Source organism: Cibotium barometz, chromosome 19 (assembly GCF_041138505.1).
Source record: "Cibotium barometz isolate CiBa-2024 chromosome 19, ASM4113850v1, whole genome shotgun sequence".
Taxonomy (NCBI): Eukaryota; Viridiplantae; Streptophyta; class Polypodiopsida; order Cyatheales; family Cibotiaceae; genus Cibotium; species Cibotium barometz.
Window position 1 is genome coordinate 13,960,885 of NC_141064.1, and position 21,957 is coordinate 13,982,841.

Sequence of the window (21,957 nt, forward strand, 5' to 3'; positions counted from 1 at the left end):
AAGCCTATTTTTGTGCCATTGGATCAGAATGGCAAGTTGAGTGCAGATTCGGGAGAGATCTTGGAGGATCCTACTATGTACAGGAGCATAGTAGGAAGTTTGATCTACATGACGATCACCAAACCAGATTTGAGCTATGCTGTTGGTGAGTCAGTTTATGTAGGTTCCACGAAAACCGTATTTGGATGCAGTGAGACGCATACTGAGGTATGTGAAGTCTACTTTGCATTGTGGACTATTCTATGAGACTGGGACAGAGATATGTGTACATGGGTACACAGATGCTGATTGGGCTGGTAGTATCTCAGATAGAAGATCTACCAGTGGATTCATGTTTTCTTTGGGGAGTGCTGCTGTGACTTGGAGCAGCAAGAAGCAGCCTACGGTTGCTCTATCGAGTACAGAGGCCGAGTACAGAGGAGCTGCTATGGCAGCATGTGAGGTAGCTTGGTTGAAGAAGCTACTTACAGATTTGGGTCTATCAGTGGATAGACAAGTTGTCATTTTCTGTGACAACATTAGCAGTATACAGTTGGCCAGGAACCCAGTCTTTCATGCTCGTACGAAGCACATAGAGGTCCACTACCACTTCGTCAGAGAGAAGGTCTTAGCAGGAGATCTTGACCTTGTTTATGTCAGCACAGAGGATCAGGTAGCTGACATCTTCACCAAAGCATTGGGTACAGAGAAGCTCCGCAGATTCAGGGCTTCGCTTGGTGTACATGAGATGGAGTTGAGCTCGAGGGGGAGTGTTGAGATATCGAGCTCGTCTAGTGAGGCGGTGGACACTGATGAGCCGCCTGGGGGATAGGCCCCACACTTACACCACTGGCATGGTTGGTGAGATCTTGGGTGATATGCGGCCAGTGGGATGAGAGGCTGTGTGACAGCCATTCTAGAGATTGGCATAGTTATAGCGCCAGCTCATTTAGTCGGGTTCACACTATAGAGAACCCGTGTATGTATTGGTTGAGTACCTTTCATATTATTGTGTACTCTTATCTTGTATATGGTGTGTTGAGTGTTGAGCAGAGAAGAAGAAGATTTTCAGCCTCTCACCTTGTGTGTTCTCTATTAGGGTTTTGTGAGTGTGTGTGTGCTTTGCTAGAGCTCAAGGTTTTATGAAGTTTGATTTTCTTGATCACCATGGTTGTGCTATAAAGCTTCATCAGTTTTCTCAATAAGCTATCAAACGAATGTCTTAAAAAAAGAACTAATTAATGTGTAATGTGTATATAAAGAAGCAAGAAACTAATACCTACATGCCCTTCCGATGTGCAAGGTTCAATTTTTTTCACCCTTCCATGTGAAGGGTAAATTTTTTTTATAGCACTTCAAGAGCAATACTCGATTCTTTTTCATACTTCTTTAGCAAGTCAAAATGCCCTTAGAAGGGCTCTGCAACCTTCAAAAATAAACACTACCGCCAACCCATCAGTTGTGCCCATGCGTGCCTCCTGCCATTGCTGCTCCTCCCTGTCAATCGCCACGACACCCTACTTCTTTAGACCGGTCCCCTTCCAATCCACGCCATGTGCCATATCGTCCCCGCCCCGTCAACGTTAACCCTCCCCCCTCATAACTGCACCGTAACAAGAAAACCAAAGAAAAAAATTCAAAAAATAACAAAAAACAAAAGCCACAAACGTTTCTTGTGCACAAAAGATTTTAAAAAAACATACCATGGTTCTCGTGTTTCCATTGATGGGGCGTGGGTGATGCGTGAGTGCAGTACATGATTTTTTTTAAAACAATCTACTAAATTAAAATTTGGTGGGGTTTTTTAAAGAAAAAAAACATGGTTTGTAAATGGCAAAAAGGTGATTTTGCCTGTTCAATTGGAGGGTTCCAAATTCGTGGAGGATTGGTGGGGTCCCCCCCCTCTCGTGCTTCCAAGTTTTGAGTTCCACCTTTCCCATTGACCTCAATTGAGTCTTACCTAACACTGAGCAACCTTTTTTGAGCAAAGTGAATTAGAGAAAAACTTGGCAAAAAACCCCAAAAATTTGAAATTAACTTCACAAACTTTTGAAAACAGATCACCTTAATCACTAGATTTGCACATCATCAAAACACAATATTCACGTGTTAACCATAGAAATTTGAAATACTACACCAACTACATTTTTGCAACTGCATGAACATGACCCACTCTTAATGGACTCCAAAAAATGTAGAGCTCAACAATATCTGCATTAAATAATATCGAAACAAAATCCCCATGGCTCGCAAGTAAACAAAAAAACCATGTGTTGCATTGTCCACTACATACACCATAACAAATTTAGTTGTCACAATTGCTCAAAGGTCATCAATATGGATTTTGTCCCACACTTTCATCAATATCATCATCCCAATCATGTGAACCGCTAGCCTCCCCTTGGCCTCCTTGCCTCTTAGGTAGAAGCAATGGTTGCATGTATGAAGATAGAAGACCCTCGTTAGAGTCTATCGAAGTGCATAAACGACCTCACCTCAAACATGCCTTAAGAAGAGGAGCTGTGCCATATACCAAGTCAAGGCAAACACCACCAAGATGACAAAACAAGTCCAAATACCCTGCAATGAAAGTAATGTTGCGCTCCAAACCACCACAGATCTCCACACCCTCGAGATCCCTAGCACGCGATACATCTGGCTAATAATGGTATGCCACCGAATCCATAGGATCCATATGAAGCGCCTTGAAAAGTTGTGGCTGTAGACATGTCCCATCATCCACTCGCCACACTCTAGGTGTGCCATCACGTGCTTAATAAGCCAAGGTTTGGTCTTAGGCAAAGCTGCAAAAAAAATATCGCTTGCCATAGCCCTTACTTTCTTGATGATTGAAGCACATCAAATTTTTGCACTTGTTCAAAAAAATCCCATAGAAATGTATTGAGCAAAGCTGAGTAGAAGGGCACTCTTCATGTACAACTTTTTATGTAACAAAACCAATACTCGCTCTCCATGTTAACAAATTCATGTCAAAAATGTGACCTCTAGTGCTTCTTTTAAGGGTTTAGGTGTGTGACAAAGCAAGGTCTACCTTCTCTTGCTTTTGGACCCGCATCCTTTACCCTAAAGAGTATCTCCAAAACAGTCATTAAAGTGAATTCTATGGTGTACTTAGCATAAGGCCAAATCGGTAACAACTTGAAAAGTATATTTTCCTCTAGTTTTGATTCTTTCTCTCTCTCTCTTCCTCCCTCCCTCCATGCCGAAATGTGCAGCCTGGTGTTGCAAGCTTACCCTTCAAGTATTTTGAGCCTCTAAATTAATATTGGGTGTATTGATAAGATATGTTGCAGGGTGGTATACATTTAGTCTACAAGAGAGAGAAGTTGTTCTAGATCAAAAGACAGTTGTGGCACAACACGCAAGAAGGAGTAATACAATGGAAAGCCCCACGTTTGCTAAGGCGGACTCTCTCTTGCACATGATGTAGGTATCCAGTAAGTACGAAATGAAAATTCTTTCCTTCCCTCGTTGCAACTTTACAATTGACCCGCTGCACCAGCTGACCGCTTAAGCGCAACAGTTAGAACACTCCTTGTCAAAGCGGAGGGGCCAAGAGGTGTATTGGTGATACTCTTCCTTCTCTTCAAGCAGTGCCCAGAAGCCAACCATGTTTCAGGCCATTTTTTTTAATATATAAACCACTAAAATTATGGCCTTAAAAAATATATAAATATATATATATATATACATATGGCCTGAGGAGGCCTCATTGGCAAGCCATATTTTTTGTATATAAAAAATATATACTTGTTTTTTTGCATAAACCACTAAAAACATTATGGCCTCAAAAGAAATATGGCCTGGGGAGGCCGCGTCAACGCAACCTCCTCACGACGCAGCTTCCTCAGGCCATTTTTTTTGTACAAAGCACTTAAAAAATTGTGGATATAATTTTTTTGAAGCCATAATTTTAGTGGTTAATACCAAAAAAAAAAGGCCTGAGGAGGTTCCTGAGGAGGTTGCACAAGCGCGGCCTCCTCAAGCCATTTTTTTTTGGTATAAACCACGACTGGTGACCCTCTGAAGACTTGCTTGAATGCAAGAAATCTTTTGCTGCCGCTAGAGCCAATGGTATCACCTCTGGGGAGGAAGGGATGGCTTACCAAAACGAGCTCTGCAACATCCATGGTGAAGTGGGAGGCTTGCAACGTAGAGACCGATGGTGGTGACTATAGTATGAAGCCTACAAGGCAAAGGAGCACGCTAGCGAGGGCCACATAAAAAAGGCAGACATAGCAGGCCATTAGCCGTGCCCCCACCACCTTTCATCCCTTGAGCTCACGTTCCCTAGCACTGCCCCTGACGAGACTCCTTACATTCAATGCTTCACGGATCACACCCTTTTGAGCCTTCACGGATCACGCATTAGACATTTCCATCTCACCCTTCCAAGGACATTTCCATCTCGCCCTTCCAAGGACATGCAAAATGCACATCAGTGTTCACTATTTCACCTATTGCATAGTGTATGCATAGGCCGTATGCATATGGCCTATGTATACGGCATACAGCCTATGCATACGGCTTATGCATAGGCCGTATGTATAGGTCGTATATGCATAGGCCATATGCATATATACAACATACGGCCTTATGCATAGGGTATGCGTATGCTATGCATAGACTATGCATAGGGTATGCTTAGGCTATTCCATAGGGTATTCTTAGGCTATGCATAGGCTATATGCATAGGCCGTATGCCATATGCATAGGGCTTATGCATACCCTATGCATACGGCCTATGTATACAGCCTATGCATAATCCCTATGCAGCATAAGGCCTATGCATACAGCATACGGCCTATGCATATAGCATACGGCCTACACATAGACCGTATGCATAGGCCGGCCTTATGCATAGGACTTATTCATACGGCCTACGCATAGGCCGTATGCATAGGCCTTATGCATACGGCCATACACATAGGCCTTATGCATAGGCCGTATGAATATGGCCTATGCATACGCTATGGTTTATGCATAGAGATATGGGGCATTGTTATATGCCATCTAGAATGTTGCTTATCTGTTGCAAAAGAGAAGTTGTATTTGTATTTAATAGTGGGGAGCATGTGTAAAGTCCTCAGAAGCTATTATCTGAAAGGGGCATTGTCCACCCTGCTTGTCTAAGCAGTATTGGTTGTAGGAGGTCTTAACAATGTTCTAATATCACATGTTGTATTCTTTATCTAAGCTTTAAGTATGGCTTGGGTCAGAGCAATCGTGTTTTATTGCCTATGCATGTATGTAGCAGCAATTTCGATCGACCCATCACAAGATCCCGATGTGGCCAATCTGTTGTGTCCATTATAAATGAACGATATGGGGAGCACGCTTGGTTATAGTTTACACAGACATAGGTATGGTTCAATCAAACCTTTTCACATACACAAAGTTAATCTTTTATGCATTCTATTTGTCTTATATTTTAATCTTATATGCAAGCGGGCCAGTCAACGCTAAGGGGGCAGACTACCCCACTTGGCTAGTCAACGCCATGGGGGCAATCTACCCCACTTGCTCAGTCGAGGGGGCAGGCCATGCCTTTTATAAGCACAGGGCTGAGTGGGGCAGGCCCATCACAATACGGTTGTGATGATCCTACACCACCTTCCTCTGCGATACCCACCCCCGCTCCCTCACGTCCGTCTTCACCACGACGACGCCATAGTAGGGAGTCTGGGGGGGTAGTAGACGTGCTAGTGAGTGGAAGCAGGCTACTTTTGCTTTGACAAAAGTAGCACTAGGTCTCCCGATGCATCTCCCCAACAAGTGGGCTCTTCATCTACATATTATTATGAGCAACCCCTAGGAGACCCATTCCACCGTTCTGTAAGATTCCTCCCCCAACCCCTTTTGATGTCTAGTATCTTCCCCTGTAATCAATCCCTCTTCAGAAATATAAAGACCTTGTTTCTAACTGTTTTAACCTAGAGAGAGAAAATTATTCTAGAGAGAGAATATTTAGATTTTGAATATTTTTGGATAGAAAAATATCTCATATAATTAAGATGAATTTTCCTGAAACAGAAATTTAAAAAGAATTTTCCAATGTGCAATTGGAATTAATTAGAAATAGGTATAAAGAACCTTAGTCTAAGGGTCTAGATTTTCATAAATCTTTGGATTATGGTCCAATTAAGGTTCCTATGGGCCAATAGCATCAATCCATGTGTAGGGAGGAGATAAATCCAAATTGTAAAAAGAAGATACCCAAAAATGAGTAAATGCTCACATAAGATGAAGAGTTGAAAATGTACAAGGTTTATTAGTAAAAAACTATGAGCAATATTAAAAATATGAGATATTTTGGGAATAATGATTTTATTATGACACATATGTAAGGAAGGGGAGTCCCTTAAATGCTCACATAAGATGAAGAGTTGAAAATGTACAAGGTTTATTAGTAAAAAACTATGAGCAATATTAAAAATATGAGATATTTTGGGAATAATGATTTTATTATGACACATATGTAAGGAAGGGGAGTCCCTTAAATGCTCACATAAGATGAAGAGTTGAAAATGTACAAGGTTTATTAGTAAAAAACTATGAGCAATATTAAAATGATTCCATTATGACACATATGTAAGGAAGGGGAGTTCTTTAAAGGAGGTGCATATTTCACATGCTTGAATGAGTTTTAAACTCATAAAAATGGAGATATCTCATCTCTCCTCTCTCCTCATTCAAGTCTAGTTCCAAAAAGTTAGCTTAACTGACCTAAAAATGGTCAAATATTGACCAAACTGACTTGGAAAATTCTAGAATCAATTTGTTTGGTTAGGAGCTCAATTTTTCCTATAAATAGAAGTCTTCCCTTGATAGTGTCTTATGCATTGTTACTCTACTCCACCTAAGCCAAGAACTATGAATTCTTTAATAATTCACTAGTTTTTGACACTTCTCTCTTTCTTCAATCCCCATTGGTGGCTCCATCAACATACTAAACCAATTGATTGGTTGGGGGCCTCTACCGTGAACAAAGAATCAAGCAATTTGTAAGGTAATTAGTGAATATTTATTTTTTCTATAATTTCTCAATGATTCTCTCTTCTCAACCCCTCTCAAGCTTGAGAAGCTTAATTGGTATGGTTTTTTAAATGCTATTGAAGTTAAGTGGTGAATAGTAGTGAAGAGTTACATAATTTAATAAATGCTATTGAAGTTAATTTTCATTTATGTTTAAATCCTAATGGTTTTTATATAATTTCTCTCTCTCACTTAAGAAATGGTCATACTCATGACCCATTCTCAATCCAAATGAAGCTTTTCATAAAGCTTTTTCTTAATCCAAGATTAAGCTATGCTTGAGGCCAAATTAATGGCTTTTTTCTATACTTTTAGTTTATGCACATTGATGATTCAATCCATTATGGATTGATGATCCAATTAGAGACCATTCTAATTATTTCCTTAATGATAAGCTTTATCCCTTAGAAAAAATTGAGATTTATCAGTCATAGTAGCGGAGCTATGGCAAAATTTTTATAGAAATTACGCATAAAATAAAGTCATTCAAAGCATAAAAAGAGGACTTCCTACCATATTCTAGGAACTATCATCCTAGATTAATTAAAAGAATTTTATTATGCATGGAGATGTGGATGTTTGCATGTAGATGTAGATGTATGGATGTGAGTGTGATTGTGGAGGTGGATGTATGCATGGAGATGTGGATGTATGCATGTAGAAGTAGATGTATAGATGAGGATGTAAATAGAGATGTGGATGGATGCATGTAGATGTAGATGTATAGATGTGGATGTGAATGGAGATGTAGATGTATGCATGTAGATGTAGATGTATAGATGTGGATGTGGATGTATGCATGTAGATGTAGATGTAGATGTATAGATGTGAATGTGGATGTGGAGGTGGATGTATGCATGTAGATGTAGATGTGGATGTGGATGTGGAGGTGGATGTATGCATGTAGATGTAGATGTATAGATATGGATGTGAATGTAGAGGTGGATGTATGCATGTAGATGTAGATGTATGAGGAGAATGTGAATGTGGATGTGGATGTATGCATAGAGATGTGGATGTATGCATGTAGATGAGAATGTACGCATATAGATGTGGATGTATGGATGTGAATGTGCATGTAGATGTGGATGTATGGATGTGGATGCATGAATGTGCATGTAGATGTGGATGTGAAAATAGATGTATGGATGTAGATGTGGATGTGTGGATGTGAATGTGGATGTGGATGTGGATGTGGATATATGTATGGATGTGAATATACGATATGTGATGTGAAGGAATAATGAAGTGTTGAGAGGGAAAATGATGTGATGGGATGAGTATACATATAAATGGAATATGGAATAAGTAATGTGGATTGATGAGGGATAATGTGGAAAAATGAAAGTTAAAATAGAAACTGTATTGTAAACTGTTTGTAAATGCTGTTTGTAAATGACTGTTTTATGTCAAGATTGCTGGGGGAGCATTGTGACCATCTTGTGATTAAGGTCGTGGAGACCTAACTGATAATGTTGCAACTGCTGACGGAGAGTCAATGAAGGACGTCTCGCGTAGCAAGGTCGGCCGAGGTCTTGACCAGCCTCGGTGCGATTAAAATGGTGAGCTTCCGGTACGGTGGATGAGGGGCCAAGGAAGCGGCCTATGAGTGAAGCGCTAGGTCACCTGCGAAGGATCCTAGAGGGTGCTGACCATACGGTGCTCGGGCTCTGGGTCGCCTAGGATACCCACGCGTGCGTCGAGGAAGATATTGGAACAGAGTTGGAGTTGTTTTTTGAAATCGGGCATGGATCTGGTTGATTGACCTTGCTGGTCTTCAATGGATGAGTCCATGGCTCTTTATATGGATCTGTTGGTTGATCTTGCTGATCTTCAACGAGAGTCCATCTTGATAAGTGATTATATTGCCGAGTATTATGGGCTAGGGATTAGGAAACGGCCCCTGTGAGTGGGCAGGTGGTGAGCGTCCTAGTTACCAATGATGCCATAGATACTCTGATGAAGGAATGATGGGAAAATTGAGAATCAACTGGATAAATTGGAAGATGGTGATCAGTGATACTATGGTTTTATTAAAGGATTGTTTTAAACTGGTTGAATCTGTGAAAAGGCAATCTCATATTGGGTGTGTGAGTGGTGTGACTAGTTTTATTTTGCATGAACATCCGGCTAGGGGGCCTTGGAACTCTTTTCCTTGGTACCCGGGACAAAACCTAACCAAATTCTTAATTGGATCCCATCACTACAGTGGTTGGGCGGTTGGCTAACCCATGGGATTGGATGGGGTTAGGCTGGACTGATGGATCCGTAAATCGAGACTCAAACTTTTGTTTTTACGATAGAAAAAAATAAATCCCGGACAGTAACTGTTCTATGGATAGGAATCAATGGCTGTGCCTCTTGAATGGGGAAAAAAGCGTTGATCCCAATGATCCCAGTGCAAGTTTCTTCCTTGAACTGACTAAGTATCTTATAGATGTAATTGGATCATCTCGATCAGAAATGATCTTGACTACGTTAGAGTAAAAAGTTATCCTGGTGGAATCGCCCGTGCTTTCCGGTAAAGGAAGTTTTTCCGGGTTCGGTTTTGGAACAACCGACGGATTAGTCTCTTATCCGGATATCCGTGGGCGAGGCCCCGAGTGTGGGACCCCTGTCTCTCGCGAGAAGCGCTACTTCCGCTGCCAGTAACCCGAATCTGTTGCTCGGTGGGAACAGGGATCCTACAGTTGGTATCAGAGCGAAATTGAAGGCTAAAAAGGATAATTAAATTCTTATCTGAAATTGGTAATCAGAATTCAGAAACAGCATTTTCATAATGTATTTTCAGTCCGTAAGCTTCTTTAATGAAGAAATTTTAATCAAAGAAATTATTTTTTATAGATGGAAGTTCCCCATTTATCTGGTATTCCCGACCTCACCCAGTCTCAAGATATGATTGCATTTGCCTTCGAGCATCTCATCTCTTCCGCTTCAACTCGAACAAGCCGAGCGAGACTCGCACGCCATTTCGAGGAATTATATTTTCCTAATCTAGTGGAGAGACAACAGCATAAGTGGTTTGCAGGGCTATATATCCACGCCCCTTGCAACCAGCATGCAATGCTGAGGCAGAACCTCTCATTGGCCATGATCTTGATAAAGCTGAAAATGGTGCGTGGTATCATTCTATATCATTCAATGCCTCAAAATTTCAGACTTGCTTGTCAAGTTTATAGACTCTTTAGTCGATTTATCCCTAAGGAGAAAATAAGAGCTCCCTTCGCAATTAGAGAATTATGTAACAGGGCATGACTATGGCCCAGTACCGTCGTCTTATGCGTCTCCCGAGGAGATTTTGAATTTTGGAGCCGAGCCACTCTATGTACTTATTACAACTTGTATATAAATATACAAATGTCTTCCTGTTATTTAAGTGATTGTTTACGGACAATCGGAAAAAGAAAAAGAAAATCTGTTTATCAGAGACATATGTCATAAATCTCCAATAAGATCAACTGAGGAGCCAATTATGTCTAAAAATTATCAAGACACACAAAAGGTTGTAATTGTGTGATATAATTCATACAAATTGTTATTCAAACTGAAATTCGTAAATTAGTAATTAGGACTTCAATTAGAAAAACTGCAATTATATAGAATCCCTGACTTGCTTGAGGCCTAGACATGATAGTATTTACCTTATAATTCCAAGGGCCGTGACTACCCATATATACCGAGAGTATACTGCAGCTCTTTACTGACAGTATATACGAGTAAATCTAAGACTTGAAATTATAAGCGTTAATGCTATCCAGATGATGATTTCGAATGTGATTGATATGATTTTTAATTCTGTTTGAGAATTGATGAATTGATTTGGATTCTGATTGAAAATTCTGATTGAAAAATGATGGTTTTTAAAAATTAGTTGAAATATAATGAAACCACAATGAGGGGGAATGGGACGAGTCCCTGTGATGATATTCATAACTAGAATGATGATAATGAATTCAGCAAATCACTATGAGATTAGTGGGTTGTGCTGTCAGATTGCTACTGTTAATACTTGACCGGTAGATCAAGTTAAGGGATGTCAAATTGAGGACTAGCTTAACTGAAATTCCCGTGAAGGAATGTTCAGAAGGAAATTTTTCAGTCTAATGGACCATTATCATGTTAAAGATATGAATGATAAGATCTGAATGAATTGTTATTTAATTATGAGTTCTATATAAGGGATATTTATCCCAGTATTCTGTTGGGTTGACCAGAATATAAGGAACCCCAGAATAAAATTGGATTTTAAGAAAAAGAGTTGTCCTCTACCTTGCGAGATGAGGACATCTCGCACTTTTTAAGTGGGGTAGAATGTAAGATTCCTCCCCAACCTTCGAGGTATACAGGAGTAAGAATCTCCCTTTCTAATCTTATAATTATTTCCTCTCTAAAATAAAAGAAAGTTTCTGTTTAAAAAAGGAAGACCCTTTCCCTAGAATACTTCTCAGGAGTCCCACCTGTTTGAAGGATTTAGAACAATGAGTTCAGAAGTGAGAATCGGTGTTTTGGATACCAAGGTTTTGGTTTTCATTCGAGTACGGCCCAAAAGAAGTTCTTTATCTCTTGGGGAGTATAAAAAGTTATCCCCCAGATATTGTGACCCTTATATCTGAATTCAATGAAAGTAGGTGACTTAGCCTACAAGCTTCTTTTATCTCCTTATCTCAAAATTCTTAATACCTTCTATAGAAAAATGTGTCAAACACAAATCATGGAAAGACGGTAAAACTTCAGTGGCAAGTTACCGTTGGCTTCTAGGTTACGCTAGCTCCTTCCTTTATATAAGTCGTAACTTTTACTTGCTTACTCCCATCAATCTCCTTTCTTTCTTAATCTCCTTCATGGCTTGGCAACAAGAACTAGTTTTATCCATGATGATTTCTCACCTTCAAGACGCAAGAGAGTCTGTGAAGAAAGACTTTATAGAACAGTATGAGCGCTCACTTTTTCCTCACCTAGGAACTTCTGTAGCTCAGACCAAATGGCGAACCTATCAAAACATAACTAGGGTAACACCTTGGGGTCAGCAGCACTTTCGTAACAATGTCCGCTTGGCCATGGTTATTGAAGCCTTGGGTTTGGGTCCTCGATACAACTGCGTCATGAGATCAAGACATCTTGGATTTTCTGAGCGGGTCTTCTTACTGGCGTGTTTTCTTCCTCATGAGAAGATATGCCTTTACCCCGTTTTTGGCTTACCTCTCAGAGGTCCTTTTGTTAGATCACCTCATACCACTGAGATAGGTGCGGCAATAACCAGCAGAATCATTCCCATAGACGAGTTACCCTATACTTGTGCAGCTTGTGAGGACTGCTTTTGTGACCATATGATGGACGGGCTTATGGAAGTGTAAAGAGTTCTTCTATCTTTACTGTATAAGTTCCGTGAATGAATAAAGTTTAAATTTTGTTCTTATTTTGAATCTTGCTCTCTTTAAGACTTTTCTTGGTGGTTAATCGTGATTAAAATTTTTCTCTAAGTCTCATATTCGTGCATCTTGCGAAATTATCCCAAGTTGCGAGATGAGGACATCTCGCGTTTTTTAAGTGGGGTAGAATGTAAGATTCCTCCCCCAACCCCTTTTGATGTCTAGTATCTTCCCCTGTAATCAATCCCTCTTCAGAAATATAAAGACCTTGTTTCTAACTGTTTTAACCTAGAGAGAGAAAATTATTCTAGAGAGAGAATATTCAGATTTTGAATATTTTTGGATAGAAAAATATCTCATATAATTAAGATGAATTCCCTTGAAACAGAAATTCAAAAAGAATTTTCCAATGTGCAATTGGAACTAATTAGAAATAGGTATAAAGAACCTTAGTCTAAGGGTCTAGATTTTTATAAATCTTTGGATTATGGTCCAATTAAGGTTCCTATGGGCCAATAGCATCAATCCATGTGTAGGGAGGAGATAAATCCAAATTGTAAAAAGAAGATACCCAAAAATGAGTAAATGCTCACATAAGATGAAGAGTTGAAAATGTACAAGGTTTATTAGTAAAAAACTATGAGCAATATTAAAAATATGAGATATTTTGGGAATAATGATTTTATTATGACACATATGTAAGGAAGGGGAGTCCCTTAAATGCTCACATAAGATGAAGAGTTGAAAATGTACAAGGTTTATTAGTAAAAAACTATGAGCAATATTAAAATGATTCCATTATGACACATATGTAAGGAAGGGGAGTTCTTTAAAGGAGGTGCATATTTCACATGCTTGAATGAGTTTTAAACTCATAAAAATGGAGATATTTCATCTCTCCTCTCTCCTCATTCAAGTCTAGTTCCAAAAAGTTAGCTTAACTGACCTAAAAATGGTCAAATATTGACCAAACTGACTTGGAAAATTCTAGAATCAGTTTGTTTGGTTAGGAGCTCAATTTTTCCTATAAATAGAAGTCTTCCCTTGATAGTGTCTTATGCATTGTTACTCTACTCCACCTAAGCCAAGAACTATGAATTCTTTAATAATTCACTAGTTTTTGACACTTCTCTCTTTCTTCAATCCCCATTGGTGGCTCCATCAACATACTAAACCAATTGATTGGTTGGGGGCCTCTACCGTGAACAAAGAATCAAGCAATTTGTAAGGTAATTAGTGAATATTTATTTTTTCTATAATTTCTCAATGATTCTCTCTTCTTAACCCCTCTCAAGCTTGAGAAGCTTAATTGGTATGGTTTTTTAAATGCTATTGAAGTTAAGTGGTGAATAGTAGTGAAGAGTTACATAATTTAATAAATGCTATTGAAGTTAATTTTCATTTATGTTTAAATCCTAATGGTTTTTATGTAATTTCTCTCTCTCACTCAAGAAATGGTCATACTCATGACCCATTCTCAATCCAAATGAAGCTTTTCATAAAGCTTTTTCTTAATCCAAGATTAAGCTATGCTTGAGGCCAAATTAATGGCTTTTTTCTATACTTTTAGTTTATGCACATTGATGATTCAATCCATTATGGATTGATGATCCAATTAGAGACCATTCTAATTATTTCCTTAATGATAAGCTTTATCCCTTAGAAAAAATTGAGATTTATCAGTCATAGTAGCGGAGCTATGGCAAAATTTTTATAGAAATTACGCATAAAATAAAGTCATTCAAAGCATAAAAAGAGGACTTCCTACCATATTCTAGGAACTATCATCCTAGATTAATTAAAAGAATTTTATTATGCATGGAGATGTGGATGTTTGCATGTAGATGTAGATGTATGGATGTGAGTGTGAATGTGGAGGTGGATGTATGCATGGAGATGTGGATGTATGCATGTAGAAGTAGATGTATAGATGAGGATGTAAATAGAGATGTGGATGGATGCATGTAGATGTAGATGTATAGATGTGGATGTGAATGGAGATGTAGATGTATGCATGTAGATGTAGATGTATAGATGTGGATGTGGATGTATGCATGTAGATGTAGATGTATAGATGTGAATGTGGATATGGAGGTGGATGTATGCATGTAGATGTAGATGTGGATGTGGATGTGGAGGTGGATGTATGCATGTAGATGTAGATGTATAAATATGGATGTGAATGTAGAGGTGGATGTATGCATGTAGATGTAGATGTATGAGGAGAATGTGAATGTGGATGTGGATGTATGCATAGAGATGTGGATGTATGCATGTAGATGAGAATGTACGCATATAGATGTGGATGTATGGATGTGAATGTGCATGTAGATGTGGATGTATGGATGTGGATGCATGAATGTGCATGTAGATGTGGATGTGAAAATAGATGTATGGATGTAGATGTGGATGTGTGGATGTGAATGTGGATGTGGATGTGGATATATGTATGGATGTGAATATACTATATGTGATGTGAAGGAATAATGAAGTGTTGAGAGGGAAAATGATGTGATGGGATGAGTATACATATAAATGGAATATGGAATAAGTAATGTGGATTGATGAGGGATAATGTGGAAAAATGAAAGTTAAAATAGAAACTGTATTGTAAACTGTTTGTAAATGCTGTTTGTAAATGACTGTTTTATGTCAAGATTGCTGGGGGAGCATTGTGACCATCTTGTGATTAAGGTCGTGGAGACCTAACTGATAATGTTGCAACTGCTGACGGAGAGTCAATGAAGGACGTCTCGCGTAGCAAGGTCGGCCGAGGTCTTGACCAGCCTCGGTGCGATTAAAATGGCGAGCTTCCGGTACGGTGGATGAGGGGCCAAGGAAGCGGCCTATGAGTGAAGCGCTAGGTCACCTGCGAAGGATCCTAGAGGGTGCTGACCATACGGTGCTCGGGCTCTGGGTCGCCTAGGATACCCACGCGTGCGTCGAGGAAGATATTGGAACAGAGTTGGAGTTGTTTTCTGAAATCGGGCATGGATCTGGTTGATTGACCTTGCTGGTCTTCAATGGATGAGTCCATGGCTCTTTATATGGATCTGTTGGTTGATCTTGCTGATCTTCAACGAGAGTCCATCTTGATAAGTGATTATATTGCCGAGTATTATGGGCTAGGGATTAGGAAACGGCCCCTGTGAGTGGGCAGGTGGTGAGCGTCCTAGTTACCAATGATGCCATAGATACTCTGATGAAGGAATGATGGGAAAATTGAGAATCAACTGGATAAATTGGAAGATGATGATCAGTGATACTATGGTTTTATTAAAGGATTGTTTTAAACTGGTTGAATCTGTGAAAAGGCAATCTCATATTGGGTGTGTGAGTGGTGTGACTAGTTTTATTTTGCATGAACATCCAGCTAGGGGGCCTTGGAACTCTTTTCCTTGGTACCCGGGACAAAACCTAACCAAATTATTAATTGGATCCCATCACTACAGTGGTTGGGCGGTTGGCTAACCCATGGGATTGGATGGGGTTAGGCTGGACTGATGGATCCGTAAATCGAGACTCAAACTTTTGTTTTTACGATAGAAAAAAATAAATCCCGGACAGTAACTGTTCTATGGATAGGAATCAACGGCTGTGCCTCTTGAATGGGGAAAAAAGCGTTGATCCCAATGATCCCAGTGCAAGTTTCTTCCTTGAACTGACTAAGTATCTTATAGATGTAATTGGATCATCTCGATCAGAAATGATCTTGACTACGTTAGAGTAAAAAGTTATCCTGGTGGAATCGCCCGTGCTTTCCGGTAAAGGAAGTTTTTCCGGGTTCGGTTTTGGAACAACCGACGGATTAGTCTCTTATCCGGATATCCGTGGGCGAGGCCCCGAGTGTGGGACCCCTGTCCCGCGCGAGAAGCGCTACTTCCGCTGCCAGTACCCCGAATCTGTTGCTCGGTGGGAACAGGGATCCTACACGTTCGATCCATGCCTCCTACCATACACCGTGGATGAGGATGGTGCCCTCGTGAGTGATAGACACATGAGGAAAGTAAGTCATGAATCATATGCATGTACTTTCAAACCTGGAGTTCGTAAACTCCTTCAAAAAGTGGAAAGCACAAGATGAACTATCTAAGCAATATGTTATCGATGTGCTTAAGGCGGAATTCCCCATGCCACATGCAGGTCTTTGCTTCTCCGAGTAGTGGATGAAGTAGCACATCAAGCTTTTGCTCTCTAATAGGAGAGAAAATATCAAGAGAGCAGCAAAGAATAATTTGGAGAAGCCTAGCATGTGTAGGGCCGAGGAGTGGAGGCATGCACACAGCTTCATGTGAGAAAGCACCTAGGTGCTTTTCAACAACAAGCGGCGATGAGTGCTTCTCGACTACAAAAGCGAGGGGATTTGCACTAGGCTCTGGCAAGAAATCCTCCTTTCTTGCTCGTTTTGTAAGTATCATTTCTTCTCTCCTTTCATTTTGTTTTGTACTATATTGTTTTCTTGAAATAATTGTATATTTTCTTAAATTTTTTTTGTAGAGGAAGGTTGTTGGGCATGACCCAACAAAGGAGGAATATGACTTTAGGTATAGATCCCCCCCATCCACAATTGTGGGTGTGGATGCGTACGCAATGTGTATGCTTGGATGAGTCCGCTTTGGGGATTGAGATATCGAGCTCATCTAGTGAGGCCGTGGACACTGATGACCCGCCTGGGGGTAGGCCCCACACTTACACCACTGGCATGGTTGGTGAGATCATGGGTGATATGCGGCCAGTGGGATGACAGGCTGTGTGACAGCAATTCTAGAGACTGGCATAGTTATAGCGCCAGCTCATTTAGTTGGGTTCACACTATAGAGAACCCTATAATGTATTTGGTTGAGTACCTTTTCATATTGTGTGTACTCTTATCTTTGTATATGGTGTGTTGAGTGTTGTGTGAAGAAGAAGAAGATTTTGAGCCTCTCACTTTTTTTAGGGTTTTGTGAGTGTGCGTGTGCTTGCAAGAGCTCAAGCTCTCTTCTCCCCTGCATCTTTTCATGGTATCAGAGCCTGGTTCATGCTAAGGGCTGATCTGCAAGCAAGAGAAGCACAGGAAGCGGTACGAGGGTAAGAGCTTCAACTACTCTTCCCTATTTGTGTTAGCGACTACACCCTTGTCTGGAGCTCTATGGGAGGCACCGGCAACAAACGATCTCTGATTGAGGAGCTTTCTTCGCGGAAGTAAAGCTATAGGGCAACTATACTATCCTATTGGACCTATTGGACAAAAATTTTTGGGTCAAAAACGCGTTTGGGGTGCGTTGGGACCTCCATTTTTTGGAAAGCAGGTGATTTCGAGCACTCTGGATAAGTCATTGATTCTCTGTAGAACTCTATTTTAAGAACTGTAGGAAGACAGATTGGTTGTGCAGACATTGTGTGTGCTGCAAAACAAGGAGGTCAACAGTTGCCATTGGGTGTATGTATGCATATTGAGGTCACTGGTTGTGACCTCAATATGTCACTGGTTGTGACATTTGAGTGTAGTACAGTACCGCTGCAGAAAATACAGCAGTTTATGCAGGACAAACAAGAGTGCTGTTTCTGGCAAATTTGTGTCTGGCAAGATGTCAACTGATGGCATAGACTAGATTATTGCAGAGAAACTTGATAAGAACAACCTCCATGCTTGGAGGTTCAGGTTGATGAATTTCCTGATGGGAAAGGGTTATTGGGACTACATAGAAGGTGAGTATGAAGAGGCACTGGAGATACCGGAGATCAATCCGACTGCTTCAGATGTGAAAGAGTTCAAGGATTGGAACCAAGGAGCCAAAAAAATTATGTATTGGCTCTCTATCAGTATATAAGACACCATGATTGGACACATACAGGATGCCAAGTCCCCCAAGGAGGCATGGGACACCTTGGTAAAACTCTATGAAACGAATACCAAGGCACGAAAGATATAGTTGAAGAATGAACTTCATACTGTGGAGAAAAAGAGTATGTCTATGAATTACTATGCATTTAAGATCAAGGGTATTGTGGAATCCCTTGCATCTATTGGCGTTTCAGTAGAGATGATGATGATAAGGTGGAAGTCTGTCTACGTGGTCTCGGGCCACAATACAAGGCGTTCAAGACGTCTATTCAGACTCGGAAAAACATTCCCAATTTCACAGATTTGGTGTCTGTTGATTATAGAAGAGAAGAGCTTGGGAGTCTTCACAAAACAAAAACAGTTCAGAGCAACAGGCCTTCCACACAAGTTCAGGAAGAGGAGGCTGTGGACGCGGTCAAGGAGGTGGCCAAATAGGTAATCATAATTTTGGCTAGCAGCAGCAACAACAACAGTCCCAGAATTCACAAGAACAATAACACGCAGGTGGAAGAGGCCAATTCAGAGGCAGGGTGAGGCAAAGAGGTCGTGGAAATTGGCAAAGGCAGTATAATGATACAGGTGGAGGTGGCCGAACAGATAATCAGAATTTTGGCTAGTAGCAGCAACAACAACAATCCCAAAATTCACAACAACAACAACACGCAGGTGGAAGAGGCCAATTCAGAGGCAGGATGAGGCAAAGAGGTCGTGGAAATTGGCAAAGGCAGTATAATGATACATGTGCAGGCAGATTTTTATAAGAAGTAGGCTCACATGCAAAATGGAAAATTACAGCAAAACAACTATGCATCCTCGAGCAGCAGAAACAATGAGGATAATGAAAGGTTGTTTGTTATGCAACATGTCGTTAATGCCATGTCTGAAAATGTTGAAGCAGCACATAAAGATGATGTATGTACTTCTCCAATGAGTCCTCTGAATTTTTGAAGAAGAATGGTATTCGAAGACAGTTTACATGCAGATATACTCCGCACAACAAAATGGAGTTGCTAAGCGGAAAAACAGGCACATTGCTGAGATTGCGCGAGCATTGATGGGAGAGAAGAATATGCCGCATAGCTATTGGGCTGAGGCTATCTCTACAGCAATTTGTAGTGGACCTTCTTATTCTCACCTTGTAGAATAAGATCACCTGTCTCCCACTTTTGAATTGCCTTCACTTGGCGAAGCCATGGCCTACCCAATATCAATGGGTAAGCCCTAGCATCAGGCTTTGTAGGAATAACCTGAAAAGTTGTAGGCACAGAAATACCACATACATCCACTCCCAAATTCCTGACAATTCCTAAGGTTTTCACCCTAGTATTATCAGCAAGTTTGATGCGATAGGGAGAGTTAGTAGAAGATAACTTTAAATCAGCATCTTTCATTGTTTTTTCACTCATGACATTGATTGATGCACCTCCATCAATGTATGCATTAGAAATTGTCTGCCCTTCAATGATGACATCAATCACAGGCACGTCATCTCCTACATCAATATCCACCTTTTGAACCATAGGAGTCCCATTATCCCTCTTCTTCTTTTTCTTAGATTCCCTTGTGCTAGCCAGCTTACCCCATTCCTTTCTAAGCTTTGGAGAGAGTGCCAAAAGCTACCCAAATGTGATTTGTGCTGTTTTCCCCTAAGATCTGTCAAGAGGTCATAACTAAGAGATCCTTGTCCAAGAGGAAAATCAGATTGTCCAATTTTTCTCCTAGATGACTTCTTCTTCTTCTTATTTTTCTCCTCTTCTTCAGATTTATCTTCTTGTTCTTCTTCTTCCTGGCTTCTAGTTTTACGACCCCTTTTTGCCATTAATGGCATCAATGTTTCCTCTTCTTCTGAGCATATTTCCTCTAAAAGTGCTAAACTTTTATCCTCACTTTTCCTCAACTTTGGACACTCAGTGCGATAGTGCCCCTTCTCTTGACATTCATAGCATGTGACGCTACTTCTATCCCTAGGTTTATCCTCAGCTCGTGGAACCCTAGGTGGCCTTGCATTGACTAAGTGTAGCTTTAAATCAGCAAATTCTGCCATAAGTTGTGCAATGTTATGATCCAAGGATGGAGCTTGTACCTGAGATGTTGAGGCTATCTCTACTCGTGGTGGGGTTGGCACACTTGGAGAAGATTGGAATGTGGACTCAATATGAAGAGTGGCCTCCTTCTTCAAAGCAATACGAAGGGCCTCTTTAAAACTAGTGGGATCTTTGCTAAGAACTTTTCCATGCAAGCGGGGATCCAAAGCCCTGATAAACTTGCTCATCTTAAGGTGCTCCATTGCTAAAGAACTCTTTGAATCTTCCATAGAAGGTGAAGAAGAAGAAGCAACAACATGTAAAGTAGCTTGTTGATATTTGATGAATAAGGCTTCATACCTCACTGAAAAGGCAGAAACTGACTCTCCATCCTTTTGGAAAATTTGATCCAATTGCAATAGTAAAGCATTTGGCGACTCCACTGTCCCAAATCTCTCCTTCATTGCTTTGGTCAACCTTTCCCAATCATTCTTGGACTCCTCTGGCAAAGCCTCATGCCAAGTTAAGGCCATACCCTCCAAGAAATCTGGAAGTATCTCTGCCCTCTCCTTCATAGACCAACCCGTCAAGCGACATGCTCGGTTAAACTCTCGAAGATAACTCCCCGGGTCTTCTCCTTCCGATCCACGGAACACCGGAATGTTGAACATCTTGCACCAAAAGATGAGTAGTGACAAGGAAAATTTACTTGTTTCAAAACAACTTTCCTTTAATCATGCGGGACCTTGAGGTTAAAATAGAATAATTCTAAGTAAAACCTGCCCGTCAACTCCACCAAAAGATGTGACACGAAGTTGGGGTTTGGACTTCGGTCACTTCTCAGAATCAAAACACACTTGTATGAAACCTCACAGCCTCCTCACCTCCCTTTCTCTCCCTAGATTAAGATAAAGATATACACATCAAAGGTGAGATCATAATTCATGGAAGGAAAGATGAAAGGCTCCGGAGAAGCAAGAATTTCTGCCAGTCTTGCAGCTCCAAACAAGAGGGCAATTCTTTGTTGGAAGAAAATCTTCCGACTTAGGATTATGTGAACAGAAACATACGGGGAATATTGGTAAGGTTCATCCGTTCGAATTGGGCAATTTGGATGGAACATATTAAAGAAAATGAATATGGCAATCACTTACAAGAGGATAAGACACATGGGGTTTGCCTTTTGATAAGGGATTAGGAGGAATTAATCATGATTAAGAAGAAAGAATGGCCAAAAAGCTATAAAAATAGAGATACACAGAGAATTGCAGTTTTAAATCCATAAAGGCTGTGTAGGAGAGAATTATATAGATGCGTAGAGCTTGAAGAGAGCTTCGCGTCTATATAAAAACTTTCAAAAACGGGCAACCGAGCGAAAAGTTATGAGCATTTTACTGCAAGACTATAAAACTGCCAAAATTCTATAAAAACAGAGATACACAGAGAATTACAGTTTTAAATCCATATAGACTATGCAAAAGATGATTAGATACGTGCGTAGAGCTTGAAGAGAGCTTCGCGCCCATATAAAAACTTTCAAAAACGGACAACCGAGCGAAAAGTTATGAGCATTTTACTACAAGACTATAAAACTGCCAAAATTCACCTAAAAATTAGCAACTTTGGGAGAAATTCTGATCATCAATGAAGTAAGGGATTAAGAAATTAGTTACATGAGTGGAAAGAGCATAGAAAGAGCTTC